The sequence below is a fragment of the Ambystoma mexicanum genome, chromosome 6p (genome assembly GCF_040938575.1).
Source record: "Ambystoma mexicanum isolate Mex_15411 chromosome 6p, UKY_AmexF1_1, whole genome shotgun sequence".
NCBI classification, from domain to species: domain Eukaryota; kingdom Metazoa; phylum Chordata; class Amphibia; order Caudata; family Ambystomatidae; genus Ambystoma; species Ambystoma mexicanum.
The window spans coordinates 613842090-613859383 of NC_090935.1; the positions used below are offsets into that span (position 1 = coordinate 613842090).

General features: G+C 50.7%; 1 protein-coding gene across 6 annotated transcripts in view; it reads right to left on the reverse strand.

Annotated features, from left to right (window-relative positions):
- Positions 1-17294, reverse strand: part of POLK (DNA polymerase kappa) — a 1714815-nt gene that overhangs the window by 1059283 nt on the left and 638238 nt on the right. The window lies entirely within an intron of this gene.

Consider the following 17294-nt stretch of genomic DNA (forward strand, 5'->3'; position numbering starts at 1 on the left):
CAAGGCAGAGTGCATGGGGGTCTGAGGCCGGGACCGAGCGGTTGCATTAGAGGCATATCTTGTGAATCCTCCTGCGGTCGTCATGCACCAGGGGAGGTGAGGCACAGAAGGGAAGTTAAGTAAGATTTTAAAAACTAAACAGGGAGCAAGCGGAAAGCAAAAAAAGTCTCTCTGCTGCCTGCCAAGTCTGACACCATCTGTGTGGAAAAAAGGACTAGGTTGAGGCACCGGAGGGTGGGGCCTCAGAGGAGCACTCCGACGCCCGAGGCCGTGCCCGCGCTATACTAAATTTAAAGGGGAAGCTCCCTTTTTCGCTGCCAAAGGTTCTGGTACCGTCCCACAAGGATGGAGGAAAGGGGAAGGGATGTATGAGTAAATTATACTGCTGGAAGGATCTTTAATTAGGATCAAGACAGGAACTCAAACCAGGCACGTCCTTACGGCATGGACCTTGGCCACGCCCCCTTCTCAGCAGTTTGTCAGGACTAGCATGGAGAAACAGCCTGGATGTAATGGCAGGAGTGATTGACCCAGACTATTGGGGTGATATCAAAATATTGCTTAACAACCATGGGAAACAAACTTATGTCAAGACTGGTGAAATCAATCAGCTGGGAATACTAGAGTGTGCGCTCTTTCCCAAGCCTTTTGATGTTCAGGAACAAGAACTGACGGGGGGGGGGGGGCTGATCAAAATTTACCAGAGGAGGCAAACCCAGTAATGAATAAATCAATTGGGGAAGAGAAATAGGTCATCCCAGATCTGGCTTTCTCTCAATGGAATGATCCAGTCATCTCAGAGGCATTTCTGAAGGTGATCCCTGAAGAAGAAGGAAGTTCCCAAGGAGGTTCTTTTTTTCCCCTAAAACAAGGCATCTTGTACTGAGGGAACTGTGAGGGGCCAGTGATGTTAGGCTCATGACTGAGTTTAGGGTTTTCAAAGACTGACATTTTATTTTTGAAAAGAAACAATAAATAAACCCTAACTAACCTTACTATAACAGGGGATTCCCTACCTATTCTAAGATCTAAGGGAAAACCTTCTAGCATGCACAAAATTAACCTTCACATGAAACAATCAAAGTAAATCAACAATAACATAAATAAAAGATTACCAAACAATTAAGGTCTTGGTTGACTTCTGCTTGCTCTGGGCAGAATCTGCCCCCCCCTTACATCCCCTGCCCCAGAAAAGTACAAAGTCAATTTCTACCAAGGAAAACAGAGTCTCAGAAAATATGTCACTCAAAGTTCCATAGAGAAAACAGCACCAATGGCAATCCTGGATGAGATTCAAAAACAAAAAGGCCACTTCCACTTTAACAGCAACTTTCCTTTCAGCAGCGTCTTGTATGCAATTTGTCAGGACGCTTCTTTTAAGTAAATTGATCTCCCTGTGACAACTTCCTTTTATCAGTAGAACTGTGAGAGCAGGCTTCTCTGCCTCACAGACTGATTCTACTTCAACATGCGACAGTTCTGACATAATTATACACAAACACAGTTCAACTTCTGCTGCTACAACTTGATATGGTGTAAATATTATTAGGCGACTTAAACAAAACTCTTCTACCTCTACAAGTTGGCAAGGTACTCTTCTTTCCACTTCTACCAGACAGAGCAGCCTTTTTGCCTTTCCTTTAGGTCTTGTAGCTACCACAGAATCTGTTTCAGCTTCTGACTTCCACAGTACCAGCTTTACTAATGCAAAATTCTTTATTATTACAAGCACCCAGCTCCCTTCTCCAGCTTCATATACATCTCTGTCTCTCCAGGGTTTATCCAAAAGCTGTAATGCCAGTTCCTCAGTGTTATATGACTTTGGCACCCTTGCATCACAGGACTCTGGCTTAGTGTCAGCTTCATCAACTTCAAGACAACAAGCTTTACTTTTTATTTTGGTTGGTTTCCCCTTTTGGAAGTTCTGCCTACTGGCTTGGGCAAATCTGCTTGTGATTTCACCAACTTCAACACATTCTGCAACACTTGAATGTAGGATGTTACAAGAGTTCAGGTTCACTTCAAAATCAATTTTAGGCACAAGTGATGGCTTTTTGGGTTCCATGTCATTTCATCGCAGGAATAACCATCGCTGGGTTTTTCTCAGTGGAAATTCTATTGAAATAAATCATAAAATGTTTTATTTTTTTATTTTAGGGGTGTTTTCCCCCCCCCAAACCCTCATCCCCTTTAATGTTTTTATATACCCGAATACCCACAACCCATATATATTTATTTGTAGCCCCCCAAAAATTCGATGAGTTTTTTTTTCCGATAGAATTTCTGCTGAGAAAAGCCCAGTTAATCCTGCGATGAAAGGTCGTTGTACCGGCTTTTTGATGGCAAACTTCAACTTGCTAGTTGTGTTCCCTTTTACAAAGACAGATTTCATCTTTAACAATGATCGGGAAACATAATATTGCATATGCAGCCTTTCTGAAGTGATGTGTCCTTGTAACTGAATGGGAAAGTCTGCTGCTGCTTATGCGATTATTACCGTTAACATTCTCCCTGTTAATAGGAGTCACACGACTTCTGCGGTCAATGATTTTAAAGTAACGGGAAAAGAAAGACTCTCTTCACACGCGAACACTTAAGGTATTGCTGGATAAGCGTGTGATACATTTTGGTTTGTTTGACAAGACTTGCCACAACTATGAAGACTTTCAGCAGCTTTACCTTCAACGCAGATGAAGTTCAGCTGGTTACAGTTATCAGCAAGGAGTTTCTGCTGCTCTGGGGTACCATCCTTCATTTACCAGCTCCATTATTACAACAGCTGCGGGCTGTCTCGACTTCTTCTCTGCTACTGCTACCATAGAAACTCTCAGGTCCGCACCTTTCTTCAGCACGGTTGTTTCAGATCTGGCCTCATAAATGGAGAGTCTTCCCCTCTCCAGCTTCCCTCGGCTTGCTTCTGCACACGCACTTCGGGTAAACCACGATACTTCAGCTATTCATTCACAACAATTGGGCGCACCTGGAAAGACTGTCAGCGTTCTCCAGTGTCTTCCAATGCAGTCACAGCCAGACAGGGTTTGTGAGCACAGGACCAATTCAGAGCCTGCAGGTGAAATCTGCTTGTTCTTTGCTCCGGTGTCCCTTCCGTGGTCACACTTCCTTGTGAACTGCCAGCCTCCAGTTCTGTTTCTTCTCCTACTGCTGTCCTTCCAGCTCCTGCTCCAGCTTCCTCGTTCTTGGTTTGTGACTAACTACTAGAGCAGCCTTGTATGCCCCTTAGATGGGTTAATTGGCTTTAAGCGCAGACCCTCAGTTTTAATTGACTGACCGTGTCATAGGCTTCTAGGCTTGCCAGCCTGTATGCTACCTCTGCATGCCTCTTTACCCCTCTTCTTCGTCACAGTCCCTGAGGTATTCTGGGACATGTCGCTTTTAAGGAATTCCGGTTTTCCTATTACTTTGATAGTTTTAGCAACAATTTCATTTCCCTCAATATTTTTAGAAAAAGAACTGTAAGACTTAGCCTTTTTGGAGATAGTTGGAAGAAGAATGGCCACATTTCCATCCTCCCTTTTGGTATACTTTTGGTCTCAGGGAGGATATATATTTTTAGGGAGACAAAAGACTGTTTCTTCCAATATATTACTTTGTTGGGTTGTATCCTGAGAGATCATCTCCCCATCTTTAGTAGGAGGTTTTAAATTGACAAATTGCCAATTCCTCCTTTAACCCGGTAACAAAAGTGTCCCTCTCTAGGGAAAAATACCATGTCTCATCCTCTCAAATCACCCCACCACCCTGGGCCTGGTCCTCGCCCAGGTGATCCTCCCGCAGTACACCATCCCCAGGATTAGGATCAGGAAGCATCTGCCCTGCCCTGGCCACCTTGGAGGAGACTTTAGGCATGGTTTCAGTGGGGGATCCACATGATTCTCCACAGGACACTACACCAGAAGAAGTTACTAGCACTCAGGTAGTGGTTCCTCAGAAACTTGCTAGAGATGGCACATGCACATTTAACATCAGGACATTTAAGTACAAATTATAAATTACTCACCGTAGTGACTAACATACTCTTAGTCCATAGTCCCCTTTCCTCCATACTTTATGGGCGGACGGGAGACAGAACCTTTTTAACCAGAAAAACCTTCTTCCCCTTTAAATTTAGAGGCGCACAGGGGCGCGGCCCATGGAGCATGCGCTGCCCTGACTCCGCCCTCCGGTGCCACACCTCAGTCCCCATTGACGCATCGCCAATAGATTTAACATTGCCTAATGACACCATTATTATTAGGTGGGAGGTTGGTGGGACGTATGGAGGAAAGGGGACTAAGAGTGCGTTAGTCACTACGGTGAGTAACTTATAATTACTCTTACGCCACGTCCCCTTTCCTGCATGCTGTATGGGTGATTACAACTGATTGTAGCCCCAGGGTGGAGAGGCAACCCTCCTTAAGCAAATAGGTGCCGAGAACCGCCTGTCCGAAAGCCGCATCAGATCTAGAGCTGGCAATCAAACAGTAATGCTTGCAGAAAGCTGAGGGAGAGGCCCAAGTGGCCACCCTGCTTATGACTTGCGTAGGGACATGGTGCTGCAATGTGATGGCTGTTGCCTTGGCCCTGACTGCTTGGGCATGCATGTTGGCCAGGAGCAGCGTGTGCTGACCCTCATAGGCTTCCTTGATGGCAGAGACCCTCCAGCGGGATATGGAGGCCTTAGAGGCCTGATAGCCTGGTCTCGAGCCTCCAAAAGTGACAAACAGGGCGTCCGACTTGAGGAAGCCCTTGGTCTTGTCCAAGTAGAAATTTAGGGCACACCTGAAACCCAGGCAGTGCAGCACTCTCTTTGCTTCATCCTTGGGATCGGGAAAGAACGTAGGAAGGACTATTTCTTCGTTCAAGTGGAATGCAGATGGAACCTTGGGCAGAAATGCAGGGTGCGTCAGCATGACTACCTTGTCCTTGTGAAAGGTGGTATATGGTTCAGAGGCGACCAGCGCCTGGATCTCGCTGACTCTGCGAGCCGAGGTAAGACCAACTAGCAAGGCAATCTTGATGGTGACCAGCCTAATGTCCACGGACACCATTGGTTCGAATGGTTTGTTAGTCAGGGCGCCCAAGAGTATGTTAAGGTCCCACGCGGGGTGCAGTCTCTTGACGGGTGGGTAGAGCCTGGCGAGACCAGTCAGATGTTTCTTGACTATAGGGTTGGAGGAGGAAAAGTTGCCTTCCTCTGAGTTTCTGTAAGCCCCAATGGCTGCAAGGTGTGTGCAGCGGGTGTCCACCTGTACGCCCGAATGAGCGAGGTGCGCCGAAAAGGAGAGCATGTCGTCCAAACTGCAGGCCAAGGGGTCGATTCCCTTGGAGTCTGCCCAGTGGCAGGATCTGGTCAATTTGCTTTTGTACTGGGCCCTGGTGGCCTTGCTCATGGCACCCTATATGATCTCCAGATTGGCCTGTGAAAGGCTAAGGTGCTGTAGCATTCCCTGCTCAGCTACTACACTGTGAGGGCTACTTTACCTGGCGCGGGGTGGATGTTTCTGCCCCCCCGCTGTGACAGAAGATGTGCTGGGCCCGTCGGAAGGTGTATGGGGGCACTTCCGAGAGGCTGAGTAGTTCCGAAAACCATGGCCTGGCCGGCCATCATGGAGCTATCAGAATGATGAGGTGTCGGTGAGACTCCTTGATCTTGCAAATTACCCTGTGGATCAGAGGGTTGGCGGAAAGGCTTTCATGCCAGGCCACTGGAGGTGAAATGCGTCGGCCAGCGAACCGGGGCCCTGACCCTGCAGGATGCTAATTGGGGACACTTCTTGTTGTGCCAGGTGGCAAAGAGATCCACCTGGGGGTGACCCCACTTGTTGAAGATCTCCTGAAGAACGAGGTTGTTTAGCGGCCACTAGTAGTTGTCCGCTCCCAGCATGCTGTGCCTGTCCGCCTCTAGGTTGGATTCCCCCAGGAGGTGGACTGCCAAGAGGAAAATTTTGTTTTCCAGGACCCATTCCCACATGCTGATCGGCAGTCTGCACAGAGGAGGGGATCTGGTACCTCCCTGCTTGTTGACGTAGTACATGCTGGTCGAGTTGTCTATCTGGATGAGGACAACCTTGCCCCTGAGAAGTGGTAGGAATGCTTTGAGCGCTAGCCAGATCGCGTTCAGCTCCAGCCAATTGATGTGGTATTCCTGCTCCTGTCGAGTCCAGGTGCAGTGGACCGAGAGGTCATCCAGGGTGACTCCCCAGCCCTCGAGCGATGAGTCAGTGGTGATGGTGGCCTGCGGAGAGGGCGACCAAAAGGTCTTTCCCCTCCGTAGGTTGTCATCCATGGACCACCAAGTTAGGTCCGGGTTGAGAGATGGAGGAACGTTGATCGTCTCGGATTGCGAGCCCTGCTCCTGATTCCATGAGGCTGCGAAGTGCAGCTGAATCCTTCTCATCCTTAGTCTTGTGTGTCCCAAATTAGTCCCAGGATTGTCAGAGTCTGTGTAGGGAGCATCTGTGACTTCTTCAGGTTGAGAGAGAAGCCCAGGTCGTGCAGTGTGCTCATAAGGGCATGGGAAGAGTGGTGAACCGTTTCCGAAGATGTAGCCCTGACGAGCCAGTCGTCGAGCTATGGGTAGAGGTGGAGGCCCTGCTCTCTGAGTCTGGTAAAGACCCTGGGGGCTGAGTTGAGGCCAAACGGAAGAACTTTGTATTGGAAATGGTAGCCCATAATCTTGAACCGAAGGAAAGAACGATGGGGCTGCCAAATTGGGATGTGTAGGTACGCGTCTTTCAGGTCCAGGAGGCACATCCAGTCTCCCTTGTCCAATTAATCTGCTATAAAAGCTGGCGTAACCATCTTGAATTTTTGCAGGGGTAAGGAGAGGTTAAGGGTGGAAAGGTCCAGCACAGCTCTTAGGCCCACCTGGTTCTTCTTCTGAATGGCAGAAATCCGGGAGTAAAAGCCAAAGTCTCGCTGGGAGGCTGGAACTTCCTCCACTGCCTGGCTCTCTACGGGCGCCCGGATCTCCGCCAAAAGAGCTGCTGTCCCAACTTGTGGGAGTGGAGAGGAGGAGGGAGGAGAGGATGGGATAGGAAGGTGGTACCCCGTGGATACTACGGAGAGGATCCAGGGGTCTGCGAAATTCTGGCACCAGACTTGTGCATGGAGAGCAAGCCTGCCCCCCACCAGAGACATGTGGACCTGAAGGGGCGTGTCATGCCTTCTTTCCCTCGGAGGCTGAGGAGGGGGACTGGAATAAGCCCTTACCCCCCCCCCCCCCTTTGTTGTTTGCGCCGGTTCTGTGACGGCGAGCGGTCTGGCTGCCTGGATCTGTGTTCCTGGAAGCCGCGGAACTCTCTATAGGTACGACCCGTCTCTGAGCGCTGCTGAGATTGGGTGTATGATTTGGCCGTGGTCTTAGTAAGAATGGATAAAGACTTTGCCGTCTGTGAGTTGTTGTTCTTTTTGTCCAGCTCTTCGTACGTAGAGGAGTGGAAGATCTAGAATGCACTCCTGGACATCCAGGTTGTACTTCGTTGCCCGGAGCCAGGCTGTTCTCATCATGTCCATGGCAATGCAGATGGCACGGCCTGAGGTATCGATATGCGCCACTGTGGATTCCATGAGGTCCTGCGCCATGAGCTTGGCTTCCGCTAGCCCCGCCTTAAATCGAGATTGGCACTGGGTGGGGAGTTCTGGGAGGAAATCCACAATTTCCCGCCATAACCGTTGGTTGGCGGCCGCCAGCATGCATCTGCGTTGGCCTGATGGAGGTCCAAGGAGGCATTGGAGTAGATCTTCTTGCCGTACGCCTCCAAGATCTTGTCCTCCTTGCCTAGCAGCACCGCAGAGGAGTAGGCTGAGGACGACTGAGGCTTGGAGTATAGTGATGCCGCAGCGATCACCAAGGAGTGTGGCTGAGGATGGGTTGAGAGCAAGAGTGTATCCCCTTCATCTGCCTGTACTTGGCATCCAGGCGTCTGTTGATCGGCTGGACTGAGTGGGGCTTGAGCCAACCCTTTTTTTTCTTTTAACATCTTTATTTATAGTTTCCATTTATAGTTTCCAATCAAATTCAAACATGGAAGGATAATAACATAAGAAGAATAAAACAGCTTTAAACCTCCCCATAAACCCCAATACATCAATCATTTCTCATAAAGATACATTTGAAAAAGAATTTTAAAAAAACAATAAACAAGAACCAAATAAGAATCAAATGTACAGATTGAGCTATCAAATTCATTGAGAAAAAAAAAACAACTTCACATCAAATTTTACTAAATCCCATGACATACAGACAAGAGGACAAAACTTAAAGAAACAGACAAAAAAAAACTCAAACCTCACATCCACCATCCTGTGCTACACTACCATACAAATCAATGAAAGATTTCCATAAGGACAAATATTCCCCTTCTTTACCTTAGACAACGACCCCTTTTAGCCAATAACAAAACCTGAAAAGGTTCCCTTGGAAAAGAAATCGACAAAGTGATATCCAACCTATCTAACACGTCCCTCCAAAAAGTCGACACTCTCGAACAATGCCACAACATGTGAATCGATTTCCCCCTATCACATCCACACCCCCCCCAACAAAGATCTTCAGTAAGTAGACCTTAACCACACATTCGCACCGGAGTCCAGTACAACCTTCCCAAAACCTTCTGATGTACAATTCGTAATTTAAGATCCATTACTTAGAGACTAACCAACTGTTAGGAATACGTCAATCTGGCTTTAGACCTCAACATGGAACAGAAACTGCCCTTGTCGACCTTAAAAGCCAGATTGATAAAATTAAAGACATGGGTAACGCACACGTCCTACTCCTCTCAGACCTTTCAGCGGCCTTCGATTTGGTCGATCACAAAATCCTGTGCAGCTCATTTCTCCTCTTCTGCTGTCAGGTGGATAGAATCCTTCTTGGCCAACAGAACCATGAGGGTTTTCTCACCAGTAGCTGCAGCAGACCCCATCCCTATCACTTGTGGGGTCCCACAAGGCTCCTACGTTTTGCCCACTTTGTACAATATATTTACAAAGCCACTCTTTGACAAACTGGACCATCTGGGTGTCACCTACACAAACTACGAAGATGACACCCAGATACTCCTTACCCTCTCTAGTAACTACAACGCCGACCTCATCCGGATCAACATAATTTTATCCATCATTCAGGCATGGATGGCCACACATGGCTTATGTCTTAATGATGAGAAAGGAACAAGTTACTTACCTGTAACTGTTGTTCTCCAGCATGGGTCTGGCATGGCTTCACATGCTCATGATTATTCCCCGTCGTCAGGCCAGGAATCCTCGGTAAAGAAAAAAATCAGTATCAGTTTCGTTTCTAATCTGTCTTTCTCAGTAGTAACCAATCACTGGTCTCTGGGTCATACTGCCCCGAGCCAATGACTGCCCTCTCCCTAAGCCCCGCCTCTGGCAGCCACCCTCAGATTTGGTAGCACGCAAAGTTGTAGTATGACCAAGTGAAGAGCCGCAGAGGGGTAGGAGGGAGGGTTTGCATGTGAATCCATGCCAGACCCATGCTGGAGAACAACAGTTACAGGTAAGTAACTTGTTCCTTCTCCAGCATGGGGTCTGGCATGGATTCACATGCTCATGAATATAAGAATACATAGCAGTAAACACATGCACAACCAACGGGAGGTGGCAAAGGCTCAAAATTAAGCATTACATCAACAACTCAACATTAAGCAATTCTTACCTCCTCACCAGGCTCACCTTAGGCGAACAGGTTGAACAGCACTGCTTGGCCGACCCTGGACTCCTCCCTGGAATCCCGGTCGACGCAGTAGAATCTCGTGAAGGTGTGCGTCGACCTCCACGTAGCCGCCCTGCATATGTCCAGCAGGGGCACATCAGACAAGAACGCCGTGGTAGCAGCGATAGCTCTGGTCGAATGGGCTCCCGCACGGCCAGGCAACGGCCGGTTTGCCAACCGATGACAGTGCATGATGCAGCCGGAGAGCCATCTGGAAATGGAAGCCTTCGAGAGAGCCTTCCCTTGGTTCACAGGTCCAAAGTTCACAAATAGCTGTGATGTCTTCCGAAAACTCTTTGTGCGGTCCACGTAGAACTTCAGCGCTCTAGCCACATCCAGCAAGTGCAAAGTCCTCTCGGCCGGCGACTAAGGCGACGGAAAGAAAACAGGTAACACCAAGGGCTCATTGAGGTGGAAGTCCGACGGCACCTTGGGCATAAAGGAGGGGTGCGTCCTCAGCACCACCCTCGTGTCGTGAAAAAGTAAAGTATGGAGGCTTGCAGGAAAGAGCCTGGATCTCTCCCACTCGTCATGTGGAGGTGATGGCCACAAGAAACGCAGTCTTCCACGACAGGAACTTCAACGGTGCCGAATGCAGGGGCTCGAATGGTGCCCCCATGAGCCTGGTCAGCACCACGTTGAGCTCCCACTTTGGGGCAGGGGTCTTCACCGGCGGGAACGATCGGAACAGTCCCTTCATAAATTCTTTCACCTGTCGATGGGACCACAAGGACGCCCGTCCTGTGGTTCTGGTGTATCAGGAGATCGCAGCCAGATGTATCTTGATGGAGGCGTGAGCCAGTCCAGCCTTGGCCAGCGACAGTGGGTACGGCAGCACTTGAGTGGCCGTAATCCGTAGAGGGTTAATCTTCTGTGCATGGCACCAGACAGAGAACCTCTTCCACTTATGTCCGTAGCACTTGAGAGTTGAGGACGCCCTGGCCTTTGCAAGAACCTCTCTGCAGTCAGCCGGGATATCGTACCCTCCAAACTCTAGTGCTGCAGGAGCCAGGCCTGCAAGTTCAGCGACTCCGGGTCGTGATGAAGTATGGCGCCTCCTTCTCTGGAGAGAAGATCTGCGTCTGTCGGCAGCTTGACTGGTGGGGACACTGACAAGTCCAGAAGTTCCGGGAACCAGATCTGCCTCGGCCACGCCGGTGCGACGAGGATCATCCTGCACCGGGACCTCTTGAGCTGGTTGACGAGTCGGAGCAGCAACGGCAACAAAGGGAACACATATAGGAACAGGCCATCCCAGGTGAACGAGAAAGCATCGCCCATGCTCCTCGGCTGGCGAACCTCTGGCACTTGGAGTTTGTCGCCGTCGCGAACAGGTTGATCTGCGGTTTTCCCCATCGTCGGAAGAGTCGATCCACTTGATCCAGACGTAGTTCCCACTCGTGGCACGAGCGCAGCTCCCTGCTGAGTGAGTCGGCGATAGTGTTCTTTATCCCTGCCAGATGAAAGGGCACCAGACCCATCCCTTGGGCGACGGCCCAAAGCCACAGATCCTGGGCTTCCTTGGAGAGGGCTGGGGATCTGGTTCCTCCCTGCTTCTGGATGTAGAACATTGTGGTGGTGTTGTCGGTGAAGATCCTCACCACCTTGCCCTTGAGGGACAGGAGAAAGGACCCGAGGGCCCAGAACACTGCACGGAGCTCCAGGATGTTGATGGGGAGCGGCTTCTCCTTCGGGAGCCAGAGGCCTCTTGCGTGAAGTTCTCCGGTGTGCACTCCCCACCCCTCCTGGGAGGCATCTGTCGGCACCGTTATCTGGTGAGATGGGGTCTGAAAGTCTGTGCCCGCCGTCAGATGAGCGCGGGTGCCCCACCACCGGATCGCTCGTCGGAAGGTCTCGTTGAGCGGGATCCTGTCCTCGAAGCTGCCCGTCGCTTGGATCCAGTGGACGTCGAGGAACTCTTGCAGAGGGCACAACCGAAGCCTGCACAGGTGCACGAGATATATGCAGGAGGACATCATCCAGAGGAGGGACTTGATGGACCTCACCCTGGCCATGTCCGTGGCCAGCAGATGCTACACCTTGCCCAGGATGGCCTTCGTCTTTTTCTCCGACGGCGAGGCCAGACGCGCCACTGTGTCGTGCTTGGCTCCCAGAAAAAGTGCGACTTGCGACGGGACCAGGTGGGATTTGAGAAAGTTGATGGAGAATCCCAGGTCCGTGAGCAGCTGGGCGGTCTTCGCTGTGTGATCTACGGCCTTCGCTGTGTGATCTACGGCGAGCTCCCTTGTCCTTGCTCGGATGAGCCAGTCGTCCAGGTAGGGGTAGACGTGGATCCCCTGCAGGCGTAGCCGCGCCGCCACCGGTGCGAGGCACTTGGTGAACACCCTGGGTTCCGACTTCAATCCGAACGGGAGGGCCTTGAACTGGTAGTGCCGTCCTTGGACCACGAACCTGAGGAACTTTCGGTGTCCTTTTAGAATGGGGATGTGGAAGTACGCATCCTCCAAATCCAACGACGACAGAATATCGCACTCCTCCAGCTGTCCCAGCACGTGCTGGAGGGTGACCATCTGGAACTTCTGTGCCTTGATGTACTTGTTCAGTTGTCGCAGGTCCAGGATGGGGCGCCATCCTCCGGTCTTCTTTTTCACGAGAAAGTACTTCGAGTATACTCCGGAGACCCGGAGCCTCTTCAGGGCAAGCTCGATGGCACCTTTTTTGAGCATCACCCTTACCTCCAATAGCAGTTGAGGGACGTGATTTTCCTTCCTGGCCACGGGTGGAATGCGGGGGCACTTTTTTAGAAATTCGAGGGCGTCCCCTGGACCAGTGCGTCCAGCACCCAACGGTCGGTGGAGATGGACTCCCACACGCTGACGAACTTCGCCATCCGGCCTCCCACCGGGGTGCTCCGGTGGGGGCCCGACACCGCTGTCGGTTCAATCTTGCTTGGAGGACACCTTGCCGCCTTGGCCTCCCTGGTGACGACGGCAGGGTCCACCCAACTTGCCTCGTCCTCTATAGGCTTCCTGCAACGAGGAGCGGGCCGCTTGGCAGTACGTAGAGGAGCCACCGCTGAATCCCTTGGAGGCACCCTGCTTGCCTTCGGTGCTCTGAAAGGACGGCCTTTGTTGCCGGAGAACGCCTAGGGCCTTAGCTGTCTCCGTGTCCGCCTTGATGGCTTGGAGGGACTCATCCACTGTTTTCCCAAACAGATTGTTCCCGTCGAACGGCATGTCCAAAACCTTGGTTTGTACGTCCTGGCGGAAATCCGTCGCCTTGAGCCACCCTCGTCGTCTAAGGCAAACACCGTTGCCTAGCTGGCGGAAACCGGTGTCAGCAATGTCTGTTGCCACCGTAATGACATGGTCCGACGCCACTTCGCCTTCTTGCAAGATCTCAAGGGCCTCGGCCCTCTTGTCGTCCGGTAGGAAGTCCAACAGGGGGGCGATCTTGTACCATAACTCCCTGGGCCAGGATCGCGAGGGCGTTGGCCGCCTTAATCGCTGTTGCCACCGACGAGAACTCGTCGTCCCATTGCGTCCAGCTTCTTTCCTTCGCCGTCCGGCGGGGAAGTTGACGTTGAGGCCGATGCCCCCCCGCTTTCTTCTTGGCCGCCGCTGAGACGACCCAGTCAGGGCTCGGTTGCGCCGTAAGCCACAAAGGGGCGGCGTCGGGGGCCCGGTACTTCTTCTCGTACCGATCCGTCTTGGCAGGCGTCGTAAACGGGTTCTTGAGAAGGGTGAGACCCTCGTCCCAGATGTAATCCAGCAGAGGCACGGTGAGGACTGGTTTCCTCTTGGCCTCGCACCGTTGGTAAAGGAAACCTTCCTTCTCTTCGGGGCAGAGCTGAAAAAGCTTGGATGCCCTGGCGATCATTGCATGGAAAGATCCGATCTCGTCGGGCGGGGAGGCCCAGGCTGGGGGTGATGGTAGCTCCGTCCCGTTGTCACCGCTGTCGTCGTCTTCGTCGTCGGTACCCGTCGTGGCCGTGTCCGTTCCTGTGTCATCCCCAGGGACGGGAGACGTGGGCAAAGGTTGAGTAGGCCACGAGGGCTGAAAAGGCAGGGCTTGATGGATCCGTCTTCTCTTGTTCGGGGGGCTTCCCGCCGGGCCTGGCTTTGGCTCCTCCGTCGAGCCTGGTTCCGGATCCTCCATCGGTGGTAAGGGCAATCTCGTCCTTATCTCCCAACATAAGGGGGATAGGGAGGATAGCTCAGCGGCAGCGTGCGCGTCTTGGAAGAAAGACGACACGAAGCAACAACAGGTTCGATCCCCGGGTCCGCGCTTAAACCTCTGGGTGTTTAAGCTCGTTATAAATACGTAACTAAGACAAAAACACAATTACGCAACTAAGAAAAAAAACAATTCCTGTAACAGCGCCTCGATGCCTGCGGGCTGTGTGAGTGCTTTATAAATGTAAAATAAATAAGGATTGTATTGCCAACAAAATGGCCGCCGAGTTATCCTGCGGCTTTGGAAGCGACGGGAGCGACAGGTGACTAGGACCCTCGCCGGTGCCGCAGTCGCTCTCGGCGTCACCTTCCCGTGGGAAGGGGCCTCTTCGACGTCCTCGTCGAGACCCTCTAAGACTTCTTCCAGCTCCTCCTCGGATGCTGTGTCCGTGTCCACAATGGCCACCGCCCCCCCTCTTTTTCCGCCGGGGACTTCACGGGGGTCTTTTCGATGGGTCTGAAAGAGGCTTCCCTCCGCGGAGGCAGGGAGACTCTGGGCCCGAGGTCGCCTCCACTGGTGTAGCCTCCACAGGCTGCGCAAGGGCTGCCGCGACTTCCTCGATAGAGGCCTTGGCCGGGTGAATCAAGGGCTTTACTACCTTGTGTGGGCCTGTGGCCTTCACCTTGGGGGGAGGGTCACCGCCTCGCTCCCCCCTCGGCCGGATCCTTCGAGCTCGACCGGGGCCTCTCCAGAAGCTTCGCCGGGTTCTCGGCCTTCCTCTTCCCTGAGCCAGAGTGTTGGCTCGTGGTTGATGGCGCTGGAGAGGGTGCGCCCTGTCTGGCAGCCGAGGAGCCCGACCGTTCGGCGCTCCCGGTGCCCGCAGACTCGCAGTGCTTTGCTTTCTGTTGGGCCCCCGTCGCCGGGGAGCCCTCACAGGACTTAGAAGACCGCTCGGACTTCTTCTTCTCACCTGACGGGCTCTTTCCTTCCAGCCAGTTGGAGAGACAAAGGTGTTGGTCTCTGATGGTCCGTTCCGATATGTTCCTGCAAAACGCACAGTCCTTCTCCACGTGCGTTTTGCCCTCATGAAGGCAGTAGAGACTTTTCGAAGTGCTCGTCCTCCTTGAACACATTCTGCAGCTGGCATCCAGGGCAAACCCTGAACAGCTTTGGGGCGTCGAGCTTCCTTTCTCCTGGGCTATGTTCGGGTAGGCCGCAGAAACTTCTGGACTCCTCCAAGAAGCGTAACTCGACGAAATCTTCACCCTTGAGGGGCGTAGAAAAATCAGACACGGATCCCCGTTACTCGGATGTAGAGACGGTGGAGCTTGAGGCTCTATTTGACCGAAAAAGGAGAAATCCACTTTGAAAAAGCGAGAAGACGCAGCAAAAGCTCGAGAGCTAAACACGAGGACTCCCAACACTTGAGCGTGCGGTAAAAATATGAGGATGGCTGCCAGAGGCGGGGTTTAGGGAGAGGGCAGTCATTGGCTGGGGGCAGTATGACCCAGAGACCAGTGATTGGTTACCACTGAGAAAGACAGATCAGAAACAAAACTGATACTGATTTTTTCTTCACCGAGGATTCCCGGCCTGACGACGGGGAATATTCATGAGCATGTGAATCCATGCCAGACCCCATGCTGGAGAAACTGAGCTTCTCCTTGTCGGTACACCCAATAACTTGCTGAAACTTAGCCCCAACTACAACAGTTTCATCATCAATGGCAACATCATCCCCATTGTCAAAAATATGAAAACCCTTGGTTTCTACCTTGACGCCAACACTAACCTCTCCAAACAAGCTAACATGACTGCCTCTGCCACGGCCTACACAGGTAAGCTGATCAGGGCATGCAGACCATTCCTATCCACTAATAGCTTCCTTACGTTGGCCAGGGCTCTTATACAATCCAAACTGGACTACTGTAACAGTCTCTACCTAGGCGCAAACCAATCCATAATCAAAAAACTTCAGGTGCTCCAAAATAACGCACTGCGAGCAGCCCTAAACATATCCAGGCGCGAGCATATCGCCACTAGCAGAATATCATGCAAATGGCTTTGTATCCAACAAAAAATGGACTTAAAGACTATTTGTCTCACATACGAAGCCTTAAACCACCTAGCCCCACCCTATCTCACTAACAAATTCACCCTGAAATCCACTACTAGAACCACTAGATCTACTAACACATTATGCCTAACAGTGCCCAGATTCTCCCTAAAATGAGCTGGAGGATCCAGCTTCACAGTCCTTGCCTCCCAACTCTGGAATACCCTACCATTTAACATCAAATCCATTGAATCATTTCAATCCTTTAGGAAACAGGTTATCAGTTGGTTACTGGAAAAAAACTAGCATGCCTGACGACACATCCTTTTCTTTAATGATGCTCCTCACCTGTATACTGTAGATCGTATATCGGTAATCTGCAAATTGTATATAACGTACTATGTAAACTGCATATGATGTACTATGTAACTGTATATAATGTATTTGTAACCGTGTCCCTAAGCGCCCTTTTACCTCTGGATCTAAAGTGCTATATAAATAAATAAAACAAACAAAATACTATAACAAACCTGCCATACATACTTCCAGGCTTCATCACTGACTGCATGACCTAAATCCATCTCCCACTTCTGTTTCAACGTGCCCCAAGACTGCGACACTGAATCATCCTCCCGCATAAGTTTCAGATATGTGGATACATTACGTGGCAATAAACGAAACATGATCCAGCCCACGGGCTCCTTTTCAATCGGTAAATTCATCATACCAAATATTTGGGTCAGGAGACGTTCTAAATCCCTATATCTATTCCTTTCTCGTTTACTTAAATGGAACACTCTTTGAAGCTCTTCAAAAGACAGCAAAACCCCATCTCGCAACAAATCTCCCAATGACAAAACCTCCTTCGAAATCCAACTACGCCAACATAAAACTCTACTGCCAATTTGTAATGCAGGATTATAACAAATTGAAGAATTATGATTCAAAAATACATTGCCATCAAAGTTAAGCACCCACCACGACAATGAATCTGTAGACACCTTAACAGTTGGTAATTTAACAGAACCTCTAGGTAATGTCCCCATTGAGAAAATATTTTCCAACTTGAAAGGCAACAAAGCATTCCTTTCTATAGTCAACCAAATTGGCTCCTCTGCAATCTTTGCCTTTGCATATTGGGCAGCCTTCTTCAAAACGAAACCCCCAAATTTGGATACCCAAACCCCCCTTCCTTAGTGTCCCTCTGCGAAATATATTTTGGAATTTTAGGAGCCTTCTTCTCACCCCAAAGAAAATCCTGGAACACCCACTCAATATCTTTAAGTAATTTTTTTGAAAAACTCAGGAATTGACTGCATAACATATATAATTATTGCGCTCACCTGGCTCCCACAGAGGCGTCGA